We start from the raw sequence: 14,680 nt of genomic DNA, 5'->3' as shown, positions 1-14,680 counted from the left end.
GATATCATCAGGAAACATGGTGTTAGCTTTCACTGTTATGCTGATGATACTCAGCTCTATATTTCTTCGCGGCCCGGAGAAACACACCAATTTGAAAAACTAATGGAATGCATAGTCGATATAAAAAACTGGATGATGAGTAATTTCTTACTGCTAAATTTTGAAAAAAACAGAGGTGTTAATTATAGGACCTAAAAACTCTGCTTGTAATAACCTAGAACACTAAGACTTGATGGTTGCTCTGTCAATTCTTCGTAATCAGTTAGGAACCTAGGTGTGCTATTTGATGGCAATCTTTCCTTAGAAAGCCACGTTTCAAGCATTTGTAAAACTGCATTTTTCCATCTCAAAAATATATCTAAATTACGGCCTATGCTCTCAATGTCAAATGCAGAAATGTTGATCCATGCATTTATGACCTCAAGGTTAGATTATTGTAATGCTTTATTGGGTGGTTGTTCTGCACGCTTAGTAAACAAACTACAGCTAGTCCAAAATGCAGCAGCAAGAGTTCTTACTAGAACCAGGAAGTATGACCATATTAGCCCGGTCCTGTCAACACTGCACTGGCTCCATATCAAACATCGTATAGATTTTAAAATATTGCTTATTACTTATAAAGCCCTGAATGGTTTAGCACCTCAGTATTTGAATGAGCTCCTTTTACATTATGATCCTCTACGTCCGCTACGTTCTCAAAACTCAGGCAATTTGATAATACCTAGAATATCAAAATCAACTGCGGGCGGCAGATCCTTTTCCTATTTGGCGCCTAAACTCTGGAATAACCTACCTAACATTGTTCGGGAGGCAGACACACTCTTGCAGTTTAAATCTAGATTAAAGACCCATCTCTTTAACCTGGCATACACATAACATACTAATATGCTTTTAATATCCAAATCCGTTAAAGGATTTTTAGGCTGCATTAATTAGGTAAACCGGAACCGGAAACACTTCCCATAACACCCTATGTGCTTGCTACATTATTAGAAGAATGGCATCTACGCTAATATTTGTCTGTTTCTCTCTTGTTCCGAGGTCACCGTGGCCACCAGATCCAGTCTGTGTCCAGATCAGGACAGCGGAGATCAGGACAACTAGAGCCCCAGATACAGATCCCCTGTAAAGACCTTGTCTCAGAGGAGCACCAGGACAAAACCACAGGAAACAGATGATTCTTTTGCACAATCTGACCTTGCTGCAGCTGGGAATTGAACTACTGGTTTCGTCCGGTCAGAGGAGAACTGGCCCCCCAACTGAGCCTGGTTTCTCCCAAGGTTTTTTTCTCCATTCTGTCACCGATGGAGTTTCGGTTCCTTGCCGCTGTCGCCTCTGGCTTGCTTAGTTGGGGTCACTTCATCTACAGCGATATCGTTGACTTGATTGCAAATAAATGCTCAGACACTATTTAACTGAACAGAGATGACATAACTGAATTCAATGATGAACTGCCTTTATCATTTTGCATTATTGACACTGTTTTGCTAATGAATGTTACACACTGGGAAAAAATCCGCCTACATTTTTTTTTTTGTAAATCTATGCCTGCAGATGACTAAAATTGGGTGCTATGAGCTGGAAAATACAATGGGATCACAGAATGAAGCCTTACCAAGCCAAATTTCCAAGTTTGATGATTACATTTTAGAAAATTAGTGTTTTACACGTTTACACACCTAAAATTCGAATGCAATTTTCGAATGCAATGTTGCGCTCCTGTTTGTCATTGTGCACGTAACTTCACGCCAATAAATCATAAGAAATGTTGGTCTTTACATTCGTCCGGCCTGGCCGTCACCTGCTTCAGGTTCCGCTGTTGTAGCCTGAGCAGAAGCAGTTGATGGGCCTGGGGTAGGGCTGTCTTCCTCTGTCACCATAGCTATGAGTTCTGCAGTCACTGCTGTCTCAATGGTTTTGATCCTGCCATCGTTGTTATAGCGGTTTTTGAACCGTGGGTCAAGTGTGGATGCCAAACTTAACAACTCTTCCACACAGTCTTCGGAGTACTTGGTGTTCAGGTACTCTAAAATGGTTTGTTTGATTTTTTTTTGGTTAGATCTGTGTCATCAGACTTCACTGCCAGAACTTCAGTGTTAAACAAGGACAACACAGGTTTTAAGTAAGAAACTTTTACAAGTTGCTCACCTGACAGAGCATCTGTAAATTCTAGCAGAGGACCATGTGCTTTGCTTACCGCCTCCAGCACCTCAACATCTTGCCATGTTGGCACAAGGTGCCTGTGCATGTTGTCTGCAGTTAAAACATGACGAATGGCATTTTCTTGCTGAAGAAACCTCTCAATCATACGCTGTCTTGAGCCCTATCTTGTTGGTGACTCTGTGATCAGTTTGTGTTGTGGAAGCTTTAGCTGCTCTTGTGCATCAGCAAGAGCTTTTTTCTTTTTCCAGCTGCTGGAAAAAGCAGTGGCCATTTTTTTGCAAGCTCCAATGGCTCTGTCTATTCTAGGGTCCCGCATCCTCTCTGGAAAACATTTAAAATAAAATATAAGATAGACTTAAAACATTTTGAGTCCAGTGAACATTCAAAGTGTGAAGGTATGAATGACATTTTATTTTATTTTATATTACTATTTTATATTATAATCATTATATTTTAATTTATAATTTGTTTAATTATATTCCTGTCATTTAATTTGACTATTACAGTTCTAAAACAGCTTTGCTTATTATTTTGTTCTTAATTGAATTTTTAATAATTCCAAAAAATAAAATTCTGTTTTACGTAAATGTAATTTCATAGAAGCATGAAAATTGCTTACCAATGGCAATATAAAGCCTATGGCCAAAACAAGGAAGTTGCTGCCAGTTGTTTATCCGTAGTGCACTGACAACGTTAGCCCCGCTGTCTGTTGTCATGCAAACCATGCGATCTTCAGGCAATGAGCATGATGCCAGTGCATCTTTTAGACCTTGAGCAATTATGTCGCCTTTGTGGTCATCTGGAAAGTAAAATGTCTGCAGACAGTAGCTTTGGAGTTGCCAAGTTTCATCAAAATGAAATGTGCTGTCAGGGAGAGGTATGGCTCTGATGTTCAGCTTGTCCACAAATCGGTTGTTGTGGCAAAATATGAAACATTCTGCACTCCATGCTCAAGAGTTTGGCGACATGATACATATGATTTAGGCAGCGCTGTTTCACTGAAGTATTTTCGTCCAGGCAGTGTGTATCTTTGGTCTAACTTCTTTAAAAGCTGTTTAAAACCATCTCTCTCAACCGCTTGAATTGGCACCATGTCTCTGGTAATGTAATTGGTGACAGCGTTTGTTATATCTTGCCATCTGTCGTAAGGAACTTTCTTGGTAAATGAATCGGCTAAAGTTTGTTGCGTGTGTTTTTTTTTTTTCTTTACAATTGTCTTTACAGTCCTGGCTGAGAGTTGTGTTGGCACATATGAAGCAAGTTACTGTTATATTTGTTTCTTGAAGGAAGCTTAAAGAAAAACGCCATGAACAGCCAAATCACCCGTAAAGATGCTGAGAAGGCGGTCTCCAAGTGGCTCATTGGTGCAGCGGGGTAATAAACAGGCCTGACAGGCACCCCTTCGACAAAGACTTCAGGCTTCAGGCTCATTTGAGTTGGAAAGAAGCTAATTCTGTTTGTGACAGTGAGGGAACACTGTACAAAAGCATGCGGTCATATATTTTTACTTAAATAAAATTTAATTAATTGTATTACTGGTCTCTTTGTTATTGTAGCTTGTTTAACCCAAGGTGTTTGGGTCTGTGGGACCCATTTTCAATGTTTGCTAAAAGGAAAAAGTTACGCTATTTATTATTTTTTCTAACTCAAACTCATTGGCAGTGTCCTCCTCCTAACTGGGCCTGCTGTGTCTTGTCTGTGTGCGTTAATGTTTTTTTTTCTGCACCTGTTATTCCCAAACAAAGTTACAAAATTGTTACATTTGTGACCCATACTCAGAATTTGTGCTCTGCATTTAACCCATCCAAAGAGCACACACACAGCAGTGAACACACACAAACCATGAACCCACCCGGAGCAGTGGGCAGCCATTTATGCTGCAGCATAGGGCACCTAAGACATGGTATTGCCGGCCTGAAATTCGAACCCACAACCCTAGAGTTAGGAGTCAAACTCTCTAACCACTAGGCCACGAGTTCCCCACGACTTTCACCTGTTCTGATTAGTGTTGTCCACGGTTCTCTGTACCAATTTCGGTACCAAAGCAAAACACAAAAATATGCTAATTAAAAAAAAATAACTTTTTAGCACTAAAAATAAAACCAATGCCATTCTTTATACTTATTTACAATTGTGTTTAAAGTTTTTCTACAATTTATATAATTATGAAGAACAGTAAACAAGTTTCACCCAAATTTGATTTGTCTTTTAATTTATGAAATTTAAACACATTTTATTTTTGGTAAACAAAGGGGATTTGCTATTAAAATTAAAACCTGGAAGAAATATTGTGATTTATTTCTTTAAAAAATCAAGTTTTATAAATTTTTTCAACAGTAGTAGCAGTATCACATACATTTTACTAAATAATAGTAATATTTCTAGCACAATGCCTTTATGTAAAAATTTACTTTTAGGCCTAATGAATGCATATTCGTCATTTTAACTGAACTTAAAACTGGTGGTGATGCTTAAGATATTTTTGGTCATTGAGGGTTTCTGTAAAAAAATAGTAATAGATCATATTAATTATTATTAAAAGATAATACTACTACTAATTCTACTATCATACTAATGTATATACAGTTGTGGCCAAAAGTTTTGAGAATTACATAAATATTGGAAAAGTTGCTGCTTAAGTTTTTATAATAGCAATTTGTATATACTCCAGAATGTTATGAAGAGTGATCAGATGAATTGCATAGTCCTTCTTTGCCATGAAAATAAACTTAATCCCAAAAAAACCTTTCCACTGCATTTCTTTGCTGTCATTAAAAGACCTGCTGAGATCATTTCAGTAATCGTTTTGTTAACTCAGGTGAGAATGTTGACGAGCACAAGGCTGGAGATCATTATGTCAGGCTGATTGGGTTAGAATGGCAGACTTGACATGTTAAAAGGAGGGTGATGCTTGAAATCATTGTTCTTCCATTGTTAACCATGGTGACCTGCAAAGAAACGCGTGCAGCCATCATTGCGTTGATGGCTAAAAATGGCTTCACAGGCAAGGATATTGTGGCTACTAAGATTGCACCTAAATCAACAATTTATAGGATCATCAAGAACTTCAAGGAAAGAGGTTCAATTCTTGTAAAGAAGGCTTCAGGGCGTCCAAGAAAGTCCAGCAAGCGCCAGGATCGCCTCCTAAATAGGATTCAGCTGCGGGATCGGAGTGCCACCAGTGCAGAGCTTGCTCAGGAATGGCAGCAGGCAGGTGTGAGCACATCTGCACAAACAGTGAGGCGAAGACTTTTGGAAGATTGCCTGGTGTCAAGAAGGGCAGCAAAGAAGCCACTTCTCTCCAAAAAAACATCAGGGACAGATTGATCTTCTGCAGAAAGCATAGTGAATGGACTGCTGAGGACTGGGGCAAAGTCATATTCTCAGATGAAGCCCCTCTCCGATTGTTTGGGGCATCTGGAAAAAGGCTTGTCCGGAGAAGAAAAGGTGAGGGCTACCATCAGTCCTGTGTCATGCCAACAGTAAAGCATCCTGACACCATTCATGTGTGGGGTTGCTTCTCATCCAAGGGAGTGGGCTCACTCACAATTCTGCCCAAAAACACAGCCATGAATAAAGAATGGTACCAAAACACCCTCCAACAGCAACTTCTTCCAACAATCCAACAACAGTTTGGTGAAGAACAATGCATTTTCCAGCACGATGGAGCACCGTGCCTTAAGGCAAAAGTGATAACTAAGTGGCTCGGGGACCAGAATGTTGAAATTTTGGGTCCATGGCCTGAAAACTCCCCAGATCTTAATCCCATTGAGAACTTGTGGTCAATCCTCAAGAGGCGGGTGGACAAACAAAAACCCACTAATTCTGACAAAATTCAAGAAGTGATTATGAAAGAATGGGAAGCTATCAGTCAGGATTTGGCCCAGAAGTTGATTGAGAGCATGCCCAGTCGAATTGCAGAGGTCCTGAAAAAGAAGGGCCAACACTGCAAACACTTGCACTTGCATAAATGTCATGTAATTGTCGATGAAAGCCTTTGAAACGTATGAAGTGCTTGTAATTATATTTCAGTACATCACAGAAACAACTGAAACAAAGATCTAAAAGCAGTTTAGCAGCAAACTTTTTGAAAACGAATATTTATGTAATTCTCAAAACTTTTTGCCACGACTGTACAATGCACTATGAATTGATGAGCTGCTGGGTTCATGAATATTAATCACGTTGTATGCGTTCGGTCAAAATTATTTGCTGAAATCAAAACAGGGACGGTAAGAGATCAGTGCCAGCCAATGAAATTGCCATTTGCGCACTAACTCCGCCCACTACCGGAGAAACCGGTATGTCTGCTGCTTGTTTGAAAATGAATATGAATAATTCTAAATGAACTCCATTATTTTGACAGGAGAAGACAACAAAGAATAGTTTACATATAGCGTGTCGATTCAGCGTGGTAAGACTCTCGCTCTCTCTCTCTTTGCATGTGTGAGAAACAGCGCTATCAGTAAATCGACGGTGAGTCGTGCGCCTTCACAAAGAGTTTACAGAGCATCAAATACAGGTGCGCTGTGCATCCATTGAGATGAACTGAAAAGTTCCGATCGCTTGATGGAGAGAGAACTCTGAAGCTCAGATGGTGAAATTAATGCAAGCGTCATGCGCTTCAGTCTATGTAGTAAACAAACCTGCACGTCTGTCATTCATTAATTCACACAGAGACGCGCTGAACACGGATTCATATTTCAAACAACTTTTGCGGCTTAACATTTACAGATACTGGTCCATATGGAGATTTGATTTGATTAATTTATGCTAACTTTGACAAATTCCGTGACTGTCCATATTAAAATGTAAGTTTCATTTTCATGACTGGATTTTGAGATTCCGTCCTCGTTTTCTGCTTCGCGGAAATCATAGCGCTGAACCGGGTTTGAACGGGACCTTGGTACTACCGGTACTTAAAGAAACCTGGTACCGTCACATTTAATTTTTTTTAGTACCGACTAGGTACCGAAGTACCGGGTCTTTTGAAAACACTAGTTCTGATTAAGTTCTAGGAAATGAGCACCAATAATGATCAAAAATCTTGTTTCTATTTTTTTTTATAATTGAATTTCCTTATTTCTCACAAAAAAAATGTTCATGATCATAATTGTAATTCTCACAGGGGTAAATGGAGAATAAGAACCGTAAATTATGTATATACCATTGGTAATACTGAGCTAAAGTAAACATCTGTTAAGTATTTTTACATAAATTTGTTATGGCTGTATTGATTTAAAAGCCTAATAATGTGGAGGGTCAACCAGACCTGGGAACATTTGCTGTGTAACCAAATATTAACATTTTACAATTGTTTTAGAGCTGTATGGGCTGGCTTTAAAATAAGAATTAAAATTTTAATTTGTTCAAATTCCAATTCCCTCAAAATTAATTTGTTAGCCCATATTATTAATGGTTATTACCAATATGGGTATAACAGCAGGGACCCATAATTAGTCCACATGGGGCCCAGCTAGTGTGGGCCCCAGATGGGAGAAACCTGGGTTGCCCATGCCCATGTGGGTTTTAGCTAGGGCCCATGTGAAGCCCACGTGGGGCCGCCATGGAACCCCGGACAAAATTAACTGGGTCCCATCTGGGCAGCCCAGATGGGGCCCACTCACCAGCCCATATCTATCCCTTATGGGCCCCACATGTGACAGGGATGGTATAAATAGGAATTTTCTGTTGCGAGTTTCATGAAGTTGGAAAGGTGCAAAGAAACTAAATATATGTAATTTTCTGATTGTCACGCTGTCTGGTCTCTCGTTCTCTGAGTCTCCACTAGTGGTCTCACTTCCCCATAGGCACCTCACCGTAGGCACTACAATTCCCACAAAGCCTTGTCCCTTCATCACAGTAATTGCACTCCTGTTAATTGCACTAAGGTGTCTTCACTTGATAGTCATTACCCTGCCTATATTAACCGGTCTTTTCTGTTTGTCTTCATGGAGTCCTTTCATTCCGTCACCCAGTTTCCTCGCCTTCCGAGTGTCCTCGTCTTCCGAGTTTCCTGTTCCCTTTCCTATTCCTTCCCTGTTTGTTTATTTTTGGATGGATTTATGGTTTTGACCCCTGCTTGTTGGATGCTGATTTGGATTACCCATTAAAACCCACACTGCAATTGGATCTCTCGTCTCCTGTGTTTCCCTGGGTCTCCGGTCGTAACAGAAGGACTCCATCTATGTCGAGATCCAGCGGTGTGGGACTTCATTCCCGTTCCCCAGCCAGTATGGTGGAGCGTAGGGCGAAATATTTAAAATGAATTAGGGTATGGAATATAATGAGGTGGCCCTTAAGGACATTTTCAACACCGGTCTGGATGAACCGGTACCTCGCATGGAAATGGAACAGTTGGACGTGTTTGGGTTCTGGGAATTCATTTTCTACTTACAACATCGGTCTCCGTGGAATACCCCAGCCACACCTGTCCTTCCCGGTGGGATGGCCGATTCTAGACCGGGGTCTACAAACAGGAGGACCGCCAGCCCAGCGCCACAGCACAAGGTGGTCGCCAGCCCAGCGCCACGGTGCAAGATGGCCGCCAGCCCAGCGCCACAGCACAAGGTGGTCGCCAGTCCAGAGTAACGGCGCAAGATGGCCACCAGCCCAGCGCCACGGCACAAGATGGCCACCAGCCCAGCGCCACAGCACAAGGTGGCCGCCAGCCCAGCACCACTGCCCAAGATGGCCGCCAGCCCAGCGCCACAGCACAGGGTGGCCACTGGTCCAGAGTCATGGCACAAGATGGCCGCTTGTCCAGGGCCTCTGCACAAGATGACAGCCACAGTGGACCCTCCAGACTCGAGTCAGGTTCCCGTTGACCCTCCAGAGTCGGGTCAGGTCACCGTTGACCCTCCAGAGTCGGGTCAGGTCACCGTTGACCCTCCAGAGTCAGGGCTAGTCACCGTTGACCCTCCAGAGTCAGGGCTAGTCACCGTTGACATTCCAGAGCCAGGGCTAGTCACCGTTGACCTTCCAGAGTCAGGGCTAGTCACCGGTGTTCTTCATGGGCAAAGGCAAGTCACCATAGATCTTCATGGGCAAAGTCCAGTCACAAGTGTTCTTCATGGGCAAAGGCAAGTCACCATTGATCTTCATGAACAAATGCAAGTCACCATTGATCTTCATGAGCAGAGTCAAGTCACCGACTATCTTCATGGGCAAAGTCAAGTCACCAATGATCTTCATGCATCCAGTTTAAACACCACGGATGTACCAGAGTCTCTCCACATCTCTGCTGAACTACCAGAGCGTCTCCACGCCTCTGCTGAACTACCAGAGCCTCGCCACATCTCTGCTGAACTACTATAGCCTCTTCACATATCGGCTGAACTACCAGAGCCTCTCCACGTCTCGGCAGAACTACCAGAGCCTATCCTCGTCTCTGCGGAACTTCCAGAGCCTCGTCACGTCTCAGCCGAACTCTCTTGTCTTGACCGCACGGAAGTGGTGGTCTTCTGCGCCGCCCTGGTGGGCTTCTGTCTCGACCCCACGGATGTGGTGGTCTTCTGCGCCGCCCTGGTGGGCTTCTGTCTCGACCGCACGGATGTGGTGGTCTTCTGCGCCACCCTGGTGGGCTTCTGTCTCGACCGCACGGATGTGGTGTTCTTCTGCGCCGCCTGGGTGGGCTTCTGTCTCGACCGCACGGAGGCGGAGGTCTTCTGCGCCGCCCTGGTGGGCTTCTGTCTCGACCGCATGGCTCCAATTCAACCTTGCTCCTCTCTGGATTCCTGCCCTGTTGGTTCGGCCTTGGGACACTGAACATTATGTCCTTCCTGGACTTGTGTTTTGTTGTTTTTTTTTTTTTTTTGCTCTTCTTCTCTCTGTTTCCATCTATGGACCTGGCCCTCCGTCCCTCCCCCTGATCCTCCGCCGGTCCACCTCCCTCCTGGGCTCCTTGTTTTTGTTTTTCTCTCTGTTTCCCTCTATGGCCCTGGCCCTCCGTCCCTCCCCCTGAACCTCCGCCGGTCCACCTCCCTCATGGGCTCTTTGTTTTTGTTTTTCTCTCTGTTTCCCTCTATGGACCTGGCCCTCCGTCCCTCCCCCTGATCCTCCGCCGGTCCACCTCCCTCCTGGGCTCCTTGTTTTTGTTTTTTGCACTTCTTGTCTCTGTTTCCCCATTTTACCTGGCCCTCCGTCCCTCCCCCTGGTTCTCCGCCGCTGCACCTCCCTCTTGGTCTCTGTGTTTCCTTGGTCTCTTCTTGGGTTCGGGCGGAGCATCTGGTAGCTGCTCCGTGAAGGAGGGGGTAATGTCACGCTGTCTGGTCTCTGGTTCCCTGAGTCTCCACTAGTGGTCTCACTTCCCCATAGGCACCTCACCGTAGGCACTACAATTCCCTCAAAGCCTTGTCCCTTCATCACAGTAATTGCACTCCTGTTAATTGCACTCAGGTGTCTTCACTTGATAGTCATTACCCTGCCTATATTAACCGGCCTTTTCTGTTTGTCTTCATGGAGTCCTTTCATTCCGTCACCCAGTTTCTTCACCTTCCGAGTGTCCTCGTCTTCCGAGTTTCCTGTTCCCTTTCCTGTTCCTTCCCTGTTTGTTTATTTTTGGATGGATTTATAGTTTTGACCCCTGCTTGTTGGATGCTGATTTTGATTACACATTAAAACCCACACTGCAATTGGATCTCTCGTCTCCTGTGTTTCCCTGGGTCTCCGGTCGTAACACTGATCCAAAAGAATAAATGACTTCAATATGCCAGTGACTGATAAATCTTTAATATAAAATTGTACAAGAATTCTGATTTGTACAAAAATTCTATTTACATGGCATACGCATTTTATGCAAAAAAAAAAAAATAATAATACAAAAGATACAAAAGATTCCAAGAAATGCAAATTCATTAAAGGATGACATCATACTGTCTCATGAGATGAAAAGTAAACTATTTAGAATTAAACTAAGGGATGAACAATTAATATCACCCATCAAAATGCAATTTTCTTCATTGGGCAATAAGGATAATCAAACAAGACAGCTAGATCAAACATCACATTAGAACAAAATAAAAAGGTTAACAAATATTTCAGGCTTATTTATTATTGTTTGTGGTTTCACAACAAATTATATATTAGATTTGTATTAAGTCATGAATTATGTTTTTATCTTTCCTTTTCTTTCTTTTGTATCACTGATATTCATGTAAACGATCACACTGATCAGAATGTTGCTCTGTATTTGAAATTACAATGTCTATTTACAATGTCTATTACAATGTTTTATTTTTATTCATTTCTGCAGTTTCATTGCCATTTGATCTTATTTTTGTGCTTTATCACTCCGTGACTTCAAAGGAACAGTGTTAACACAGAAAACTTAAAAATCACCTTTGCAAGATACTACATTATGTAATACTACAGTCTGTGTAATGGCCCTGTCTTCAGAGCCGCAATGAAATATTTAAGGCTCACAGACTCATTAAATCTGTGGCTTCATGGTAAAAGCCTAACTCTGTGCAGGACTGATTCTGGATAACAGATCACAGATCTTGATGGGCTGTCAGAGAATAATATGCTGGTCATTTTTATGCAGGGGAAAGCTAAAATAGAAGCAGGATGGGATAGTATAAGAGTAGTAGTTTACTCTCCAAAAGAAGATCAATTCATTATAGCAGAACATCCTGACGAATTCAGGTTTATTTTCATTTGCTTCCTCACTCCTTTCCTCCTGCTCTCAAACATATCTCGTTAAATTGACTCTAAAGCCCATTTTTAAGACCATTTCCCTGTCATATATCATGGATATTCAAAGAACTGCATTATTATTATTATTATTATTATTATTACTTCCATCAATGCTAACAGAAACATAATGTGTAAGTAATCAGGGATTCACATTTGGAAGTAATTTTCTTTCTTTTGGCAGATATAAATATGAGGCTTTTTCTTTGTGTCCATGTTGTGTGTCTCTCTAGTATGGAGGGATTATTGGGTCAGATTATAAACTAAAAATCTAAAACTAAAAGTCTTAAACCAAAACTAAAAATCTAAATTTGAAACTTAAAGTCCAAGTTGGAAATTAATTTGGTATTAAGGATTGGCCATTTTCTATTTAGGGTTGGGCATTTGGTCATTTAGCCATTTAGGATTTAGGATTGGGCATTTGGGGATTTAGGATTGGGAATTTGGTATTTAGGATTGGGCATTTAATCATTTAGCCATTTAGGATTGAGGATTTGGGGATTTAGGATTGGGCATTTGAAGATTGAGGATTGGGCATTTGAAGATTGAGGATTGTGGAGTGTATGCAAATTCGGAGGCGTGGCCCAAATACTGGAGGCTGGGTTTGAAATGGCTGGTGCGTAGAGGCACCTTATGGAGAGCAGAGGGAGCTCCCAGTGATAAGGAGCACACTGTAATGAAACCAAATGGAGCGAGTGAGCGGCTTGTGCAAGGACTGTTTGATAACTTCAACTTAATGACAGCTTTGTAACATTTGTGTCCTCAAACACAAAGTCACCAGTGAAAGGAGTGCTATCGGTCTGATGACGAGAAAGCAGCAGACAGTGCAGCAGGTAAGATGCTAACATTAGCTACTAGTTATATAAGCTGATATTGCTAACATGCTTTAGTAGGGTATTGTTATATTGGGACATGCTGTTTTGTTTTTTAAACTGCGGTTAACCCCTCTGACATTAGCAGATAAACTCCTTTCCAGTTGCCACTAGATGGTCTTGTTTCTGTGTTTTTTTTTTTTTTTTGCTATATAGAGTATATATATTTTATAAAGATTGTGAGAGAAAAGAAAGTAGGATTGTTTGACTTGAACCGGCGCTGCACACTGCAAGACTGATCGGTTTATGACATCAATGTACTGCGAGAGCGATTCAAAAGCATAAGGAGCATCAAATTCCCAATCCTAAATCCCCAAATGTCCAATCCTAAATGGCTAAATGACCAAATGACCAACCCTAAAAAGAAAATGCCTAATCCTAAATACAAAATGCCCCATCCTAAATACCAAATGCCCTATCCTAAATACCAAATTAATTTTCGACTTGGACTTTAAGTTTCAAATTTAGATTTTTTTAGTTTTGGTTTAAGACTTTTAGTTTTAGACTTTTATTTTTTGACTTTTAGTTTATAATCTGACCCCATAATCCCTCCATACTCTAGAAGGTCTTTAATTTGACAAAAAAATATGGAGGCTATGAGGTTGATATCCTTCACTTTATGATATCACATTGCCCATCTATATACATATTATTATTATTTTTATTATTATTAAGGTTTTAATAAAGCACCAGCCTTAGTCCTAAAAGTGCATTCTGTTTTGAGGTTAACATGTTAACAGCTGTTATCTTACTGACTTGTTATTGGTGCAAGAACCACAAAGTTTGGGCATCATTTTTGAAGCATTAAAATATCTCTGAAGTGGCACTCTTTTATAAAAAAAAAAAAAAAAAAAAAAAAAAACACAGACAATCCCATCTCTTTTTCTGTGTTGTTTGCCACCCGGGGAAGTTAACTGTACACTATTAGACAGTGTCCCTGTAGGACCCCACTGTGGCAACAGTTGTGATGGGGGTAAGAGGTAGCAGGTTGGAAGTTGGCAGAGCAAGAGAATACAGAGGAAGAAATGAAAGGGAAAACCAGAAGAAGAGCTTGGGTGTCTCCATGATGCAGTATTATCAGCAACATTTACTGAATCACTGAATGTAATGACTTGACGATTTATTACACAGATCAGTGATGGAAATATCTCCAGGTTTTGTGCCTTAACACATTTTGAATGACACACACTGCTATTCCCTCTTGGAAATATCTCTTAATCTTCATACCTTCCATCATAACACAAGTACTACTACTGTTATAGCATGTAAAGGAGGAACCAAATACATCTAGTCTTTGTCCAGCATTAAAAACCGTTTGAGCTAAATTTAGTTTCAGAATTTAATTAATTCAGAATGTTTTTAATTTCAGGGAAGAATCATTAATTTAATTTATTTGAAGCAACATACATCAAAGGGCTAATTTGCATTCAGTTAATTATTATAAACAGATAACTAGAAATAAATAGTCATATCTACATACACACCAACTGTATCAAATTCAATAGTGAATAGGGACTTTTTTTTTTCTTTGCCTTGATATTGTGTGGACACTAGTCAATGTTTGCTCTGCTGTAAATGACTGTCTGGAATGGAAGCATCTGAGGAAAAACTACCTAAACATCTTCTCAATGTATCAATTCTGTTCATGAGGTTTTAGAACATTGTCTTTGATTTTGGCCACATTTTAGAACCTCTGGTGTAGCACTCTGAAATGTCAATGGCATTTTTATATGATAAAACTGATCAAATTTACATAAATTATAGGACACTTACTAACTTTTTTAAAGTTAAACTACATTCAGTAGAAATATTATTTATTTAACCTCTTGGCTAATTCAGCGCCTTTATCCATACAGTCATACTCTTGAAACGATCATTTTCATATTATCAGAGCCAGTAATTCTTATTTACTGCATTCAAATGAATATACCTGAAACACTTACTAAATGGGA

Source organism: Carassius carassius, chromosome 7, assembly GCF_963082965.1.
Source record: "Carassius carassius chromosome 7, fCarCar2.1, whole genome shotgun sequence".
NCBI classification, from domain to species: domain Eukaryota; kingdom Metazoa; phylum Chordata; class Actinopteri; order Cypriniformes; family Cyprinidae; genus Carassius; species Carassius carassius.
Note: the sequence above shows the minus strand (reverse complement) of the source record.